General features: G+C 37.8%; 1 non-coding gene across 1 annotated transcript; it reads right to left on the reverse strand.

Annotated features, from left to right (window-relative positions):
- Window positions 1–7,081: 7,081 nt before the first annotated feature.
- LOC113595010 (U6 spliceosomal RNA) lies at window positions 7,082–7,188 on the reverse strand. Its single transcript, XR_003415485.1, has one exon. It is a non-coding gene; the product is annotated as a U6 spliceosomal RNA (small nuclear RNA).
- Between the last annotated feature and the right edge of the window lie 403 nt (window positions 7,189–7,591).

Consider the following 7,591-nt stretch of genomic DNA (forward strand, 5'->3'; position numbering starts at 1 on the left):
TCTTTGAAATAAAATTAGAACCCAGAACTCCAAAGCCTGTGCTGTTTTGATGCTACTGGGATAACTCTTCCTCTTCTACTAAGAAACTTTCCATGGAGACCAGGAAGCCACTAGAATCGTGCTGGCTGTGCAGAAGAGATTTTAAATGTCCCTAGCAGTTATAGTCAACCTTAGTATCATAAGCTCGTGGAGAACTTTCATAAAATAATGATATGCAGGCTGCCTCTTCAGGGAGTCTGATTGAATTGGACTCTGATAGAATGTGGGCTCTGGGTATATTTTTAAAATGTGTTCTAAGTGATTCTAACTTGTATTCAGGATTGAGAAGCTATTCTAACTTGGTTGGAAGGTGCCTGGTTCAAGTTGAGATGATCATCATAGGCTGTTTCTCCCATTTTAAGCCCACTGGATAGTTCAGGTGAGCAGGCAGCTTCAGCACCTGACTGACTAGAGTCTGATGGAGAGCCCACATCACTTCCTGGATAGTACTCTTGGACAAGGAACACTTTGAGAGGCAAATATGATAAAGGGGGTTTCTAGAGCCTATTTGGTTACGTGGGATCATTTGAACACTAGTTTCAGATCTCCTCCAAAAATTCATTTCCTGCTGAGCAGCTTCTGAGGAAATGAAATCAATGTCTCTCTTCCTGTCATCCTCCTGCTATTTCTTTTCAAGTAGGTGAATGATTCCTAAAGGTTGAGGCTCCATTCATCCCTCGGGGTAACTTTGAAAGCTTTGTTAAGATCTGCAGGGAGTTTGGGAGAAGGATGAGGAATTAAGGACAAGGCTTAGGTAGAAGAAGACATTAGTAAGCTCTCTCACTTTCCTATTCCACTGAACTGCCCTCATGGAGATTTAAGATGATCCCTCAGCAGGTTAAACTGGGAGTTTAAATATACTACTTTTCACCCTAAGGAGGAAGACGCGTCATATTGTTTCCAGTCTGCAAATCTTACCTTGTAGTGTGAAGATTACCTCGACAATGGGTACCTTCCTCTTTTTTATCATCATCACATCATTGCTGAGTAATATCAACAGAATCAAAATAATTGAAGTCTCACTTTACTCCCTTTATAATGGTAGAGCTGTATGACTAGAAGCCTGAACTCTGGAGCTTGATTCTTTAGCAGATTAGATTCTTTAGATTCGGAGAATGTACTCTTTACTAATGGATTACTTTAGGCAAATTACTTTGCCTAGTTCCTCTATCTATAAAATGGGCAGTCTAATTTATTTGGATTAAAATAATCAATACGTGTGGAGTACTTATAATTGTTCCTGGCACTTAGTAAATACTACATAAATATTTATTTTAAAATATCATAAAATAAAGCTCACAACCACACAGATTAACTGCTAGCTTGTTAAACTCGCATGAGAAATCTAGGAGAATGTTCAGTCTTTGAGTTTGGTGGTATTCCCTATCTTATATCTATTTTATTATGAGGTAGAGAGTAGAGAATACTTCCCTGTTATTCTTGTCATCTTTCAGCTCATAAAAAAAAGCCTGGGTTATTAGCTGTGGCCTTCTAAGATGCTCTATGCACCATTGCTAATGTCACTAGAGACACCTACCATCCCTTCTTGGGTACTATTTCATCTGTCTGCTCCTACGCTTTCTTAATCCTTTCAATTCCTTTGTTTCCCCCAAACTCCACTCTTTAGATTCTGCCTAATCATCTGCTCAGGCTGGAATAATATATCATTTATATATGTCCCTTGCTTCCAACTCTGCTTAAAAGTTGGAGGTTAGATCTTGAGAATAGAGGTAGGAAGACAAGAAGATGCCCTCACCGTGGTTTGGTCACAGAATGAGTCTCTCCATGACAATCAGACCTTTCATTCTATTAATATTACATGCTTGCTGGTGTATTTTTTTTTATTCAGCAACATGCTAAATTTTTTTCTCTGCCATTTATTTTCTTGGATTGTTATGTGTCAGCTTCCATGGCGAATCTATCCATCTCACTGTGAAATAATAAATAATAGCTGCCATTTATTGAACACCTACATGTACCGCACACAAACTATATTGACACTGTGTATGCCAAGATGCCTCAAAAGTAGGCAAGTGTTATTATTCTAAGTTAGAGTCAAAGAAATCAAGGATATAGGGACTCCTTCATCTACATAATGCTGCTTTTCAAGAGCTTAAAAAGGTGAGTCACTTTAAGCACCACAGGCACTAAAATATTTAAAGACTGCTTTAACCACATTTTAACATTTATTCTTTGAAACATCACAAGGAAGCATTCATTATCTTTCCCATTTTTTAAATAAGAAAACCAAATTTGAGAGGATTTAAAGGGCATGCCCTAGGTGACACAGCTAGTACAAAATTGGGACCAAAAGCCAGGTCTCCTGACATGAAATCCGCATCCTGACCACTGCACCAGTTGTTGTCATTTCTTTGTGGCTTTTCTTAGTACAAGATTGGAGCCTGGCATGCTGTAGATTATCATCATATACTTTTTGAATAGATGAATGAAAAAGTAAAGCCTGTCTTTAGTCCCTTCTTCACCTCTTTTCCATGTACCCCCTAGATGGCTAATCTTAGTTAATACTTAGGAATTTCCAACCCTGTGGCTCTCAGGTAGCTTCCTGTTCCCGATGCCCATTAAGAACTTAGCCATTTTTGGGATGCCTGGGTGGCTCAGTCGGTTAAGCATCTGACTTCAGCTCAGGTCATGAACTTGAAGTTCATGGTTTTAAGCCCCACATTGGGCTCTGTGCTGACAGCTCAAAGCCTGAAACCTGCTTTGGATTCTGTGTCTCTCTATCTGTGCTTCCCCCACTCATATTCTCTCTAAATAAATAAATAAATAAATAAATAAATAAATAAATAAACATTTAAAAAGTTTAAATAAAGATCTTAGCCATTTTTAAATCTCATTCTTTCTAGTTTATAAGAACATAAACTATAAGACCGGTTAACATTGAGTGTGCACTATGCATTAGGTACTTACTTATATCATATCCTTAAAGCAAATTTAAAGGATTTTGGATTATTATTTCCATTTAGAGATGAAAAGACTTAAAAATTACATGAGTTAGCTAAAAAGTGTGGAATCTCGTATTCTATCCCAGATTTATCTGACTCCTGAAGTTGAAGGCCATACTTACTGAACTCTCCTGCCTCCACATAAACCTGACAGTGACTGACAAGAGTTTATTTTTTCGCTCATCCTTCCCAGATGACATTTGCATTTTAATAAGGTCTTTCAACACTTTATCCCAAAAGTTCTCAAAGTGCACTCCATGGGCCTCTGGGGTCCTTAAGAACCTTTCAGGAGGTCTACAAAATCACAACTATTTTCATAATAATACTAAGATGTTATCGGGCATTCTCACAGAGTTAACATTTGCACTGATGGTACAGAAGCTACTGTGGACATAACTGATGCCACTTTAGAGCAAATCAAGGCAGGATACTCAAGTATCATTGCATTCTTTAACACCACACACTCATGGGAAAGACAAAAAGGCAGTTTTCCTAAGAATATTTGTGATGAAGCTGTATTAGTACTTTTATTAAAATCCCAACCCTTGAGTATACATATTTTTAATATTTCCTGTGACAAAATGGGAAGCATACATAAAACAGTTTTGAGACATACCAAATTCTCAAGAAAAAAGCACTTGTGAGATTTTTTGAGCTGTGAATTAAACCAGTCACTTTTTGCCATGGAACACCATCTTTTTTTTGGAAAAACTGACTGACAGACAAACTGGTTATTCAGACTTGAGTATGTGGCAGACGTTTTCTCAAAAATGAACAAAGTGAGTCTGTCACTTCAAGGAAAATAACTGACAATATCTGATTTCAATGATAAAATTTGAGCTTTCAAGTGAAAATTAGAATTAAAAAAAATTTTACCTGCTGCTATGAGCTTGACAAGTTTCCAATACTTAAAGATTTTTTCTGATAAGATCAGTGATGTTATTAAGAGATGTGAGATTTTTTTATATTGTATAATGAAATGTACCAACATTTAGCAGATCTGCATACCTCAGTGAATCAATATTTCCCAAATGATTAATGAATAATATTACAAAACCATGCACTGGTAAAAGATCTATTCAAAGTGCAAGACAAATCAATAGATTTTAATGTAATAGAGTATGAAAAGTTCATTGATATGGGGTCAGATTCCTGTTTTGGTGTGATAAAAAAAAAAAATCACCACAGTTATCTAAAAAGGCTATTGCAATACTCCTCCCTTGCCTAATTACATACTGTGTGAAGTGGGATTCTCTTCATAACCTTCATCCCAAATAACATATCACAACAGATTGAAAGCAGAAGCAGATCTTAGAATCCAGCTGCCTTCTATTAAGCCAGACATTAAAGAGATTTTCAAAAATGTAAAACAGCGACAGTCTTCTCAACCAAATATTTTTGTTTTGTAAAATATATTTATTTTTCAGAAAAATATTGTGTTAGGATAGTGTATTGTTATTTTAAAAAGAATTCATGAAGTTTAAAATTTTTCTCAGTTTTAATTTCCAATGTGATAAATATTGAGAGGTCTAAATCACATAAACAAAAGCTCTTTGGGAGCCTATATTATTCTTTTTTTAAACTTTTTAAAAAATTTATTTATTTATTTTGAGAGACAGAGATAGCAGGGGGAGGGCCAGAGAGAGGAAGAGAGAGAGAATCCCAAGCAGGCTCTGCACTGGCAGCGCAAAGCCCCACTCAGGGCTCGAACTAACAAACTGTGAGATCATGACCTGAGCCTAAATCAAGACTTGAAACACTTAACCGACTGAGCCACCCATACGCCCGTATTATTTTTAAGAGTATAAATGAGATTTGAGATCAAAATGTTTGAGAACCATTGCTTTAACCCAAGGAAGTGATGATTAGGTATTTCTGACCAACCAGTGGGGTGGGCATTGAGCAGAAGGACTTGTTCTCTCTAAAAACCAAATGTACAATCTATGCATGTTCCTCTGAGAAAATTTGCTTCCAGGGAACCCCCAGTCAAGATTTGGGTTACATTACCATTTCACAGTGCCAGTTAAATCTGTGCTCAGGCAAAAGCTCAGCGTGGCATGCATTTAATTCAGATCTTTTCATGGATCATGACTTTCAAACTATAGGAGTGAGTGAGGGAGGGAGTTTCTATGTAGTACCACTGGGAGGGTATCTTTCACCCCTAGTGTGAATCTCAGTCTGAGAACATTTCTTGGCGGGTCCTGAGAGTCTGTGTCTAATTAATCACCTTTTCAGACACTCAAGTGGATAGCCTTTGGGGCAGGAAGGGAGAAGCCTGGGAGGCAGAGCAGAATAAACATCTTAATCCAAATCGAGACCGAGGCCAGCTGTCCAGGCTGTTCTTGTGGCCACAGCTTGCAGGGCTACTGCCCACGGCTGCCTCTACTTTATTCTGCTTCCCCTTAAAAGTGCCTCCTTCCTTCTGCTTCCCACGCAAGCAGCCAGTCCAGTGCATGAATTTGTGGGTTGGACTCTAATTGCTAGCTGTGCTGGGAAGCCCGCCTCCCTCTAATTCAGCCTTGACACAAATAGCTAGAAAGTTCACTTGCAAAGCCACAACTCCCACAGCAGTGCACTGAGGGGTTCCCTTCTAGAGAGAGGACTTCTATTCCATGCAAATCAACAGATACTTACCAAGCACCTATTTGGTACTTAGCACGTCCTGTGAAGAATGAATCCAAAAAACGTATTTGACAAAATCATAGTAGCTTGGAGTTCCCAGTCTTCTCATCACAGTTCTACCCTCACACAGTGCCCACCAGCTTCCACTTGGACTACTTCAGTGATGAAGACCTGGCCACCTCTTGTAGCATTTTTAGAGAGCTATAGTTGGTAGATAATTCTTTCTGCTGCTCTGGGAGAGCCAGCATAGCACAGTGGTTAAGCCACATAGACCTGGGTCTTAATCCTATCTCAGTCATTTATGATCTTGAGCAAGTTTGCTTTATCTATCTATGCCTCAGTGTCCTTATCTGTAAAAGGGAATAGCAATACCCATCACAAGCCATTGTGGTATTAAAATAAAGTATGCTTGTAAAATGTATTGCCCAGGTCCTGGTACAACTTAAGTGTTTATTAAGCCAGTTCCACCATTTAATTACCTTTGACCTTTAGCAAATTTGGTAATTCAGGTTTTTTTTGTAACTGAAATTGTACCTACATCATAGGGTTGTCAGGATTCATCCCTGATTAAGAACTTAATAGTTTTAGGACCTTGGGCAAGTAATTTTAATTTTTTCAGCTTGGATTTTTTTTTAATCTGTAAATAGAGGTAGCAGTGCTTGTTACTTAAAGGGATTTGTGAGAAATAAAGTATATAAGGTACATATTAGCTTTGTGCTTGGTAAACAGTAGGTTTCATTGTCATTCACTTCCATCACTTTGCCCTGAGAGATGTCTCCCTTGCATGGTCTGTGGTCCACTATTTGGATCTACACAGACTAAGTCAAATCTTTCTTCTAGTTGGACTTTCATTATGTTTCCCACATGTTTTCTTTCCTCTGGTATAGACTTCCCCAGTATCTCCAAAGCATTTCTTGCATAAGATTTTGAGCTTTTCACTATCCTGGGAATGTTTCCCAGATGGCCTTTGGTTTGTCAAGGTTCTTTTCAAAATATGTTTAGATTTTTTTTAACGTTTATTTTTTTCTGAGAGATAGAGAGGATAGAGCATGAGCGGGGGAGGGGCAGAGAGAGAGGGAGACACAGAATCTGAAGCAGGATCCAGCCTCTGAGCTGTCAGCACACAGCCTGATGCGGGGCTCGAACTCACGACCATGAGATCATGACCTGAGCTGAAGTTGGTTGCCCAACCAACTGAGCCACCCAGGCACTCCTGATGTTTAGATTTAAATGTGAAATTCCAGGTGAAGATTGATCAGCCCAGAACACTTTGAGACCATCATCTTCATTGTGTATGATGCTGAATTTTTTTTTTAATGGAGCCAAGTTTAAGTGAAAGATATGCCAAATTATTGATTCATATTGAGCTTGTAATCAACTTAAATCATAGAATTGTTTTCATATTTTCTGCTGTTAAACCATGTATCCCCAATTCTCTACTTGTGACATATAATAAAAAAAAATTGGAACACTTCACAAATTTATGTGTCATGATTGCACAGGGGCCACATTAACCTTCTCTGTATCATTCCAATATCAGCATATGTGCTGTTGAAGTGAGCATGTTTAATTTTTTAAATCATAAATATGGGATTTTTTTTTCTTGATCTCTGGTAAAATTGGTTTCAATATTTTGACTCACTATTCTTATCTATTTATTTTAAAATGAGTTTGGATTTTGATGTCCAGCATATTGCCCACTTGTTGCACTCTCTGTTTGCATATTTAATCAGAATTCCCTTTATTTAAGTTAATTAAACTGTTGAAGAAGATAGGCCACTCCATAGCTCTATGGGGTGAAAGAGTGTACCCCATCCCCAACCAGGTGAATTTTGATCAACATTATGGAGGTCTGGTCAATTAAATGCTATAAACTCTCCATACTGTAATATCATTCAGTTCTTAGTTCTTTATCATTTCATATAATCCGTGCTTAAGAAATGAAGAAATGAAGTTATCTCCCTCCT

The sequence above is a fragment of the Acinonyx jubatus genome, chromosome A1 (assembly GCF_027475565.1).
Source record: "Acinonyx jubatus isolate Ajub_Pintada_27869175 chromosome A1, VMU_Ajub_asm_v1.0, whole genome shotgun sequence".
Classification (NCBI taxonomy): domain Eukaryota; kingdom Metazoa; phylum Chordata; class Mammalia; order Carnivora; family Felidae; genus Acinonyx; species Acinonyx jubatus.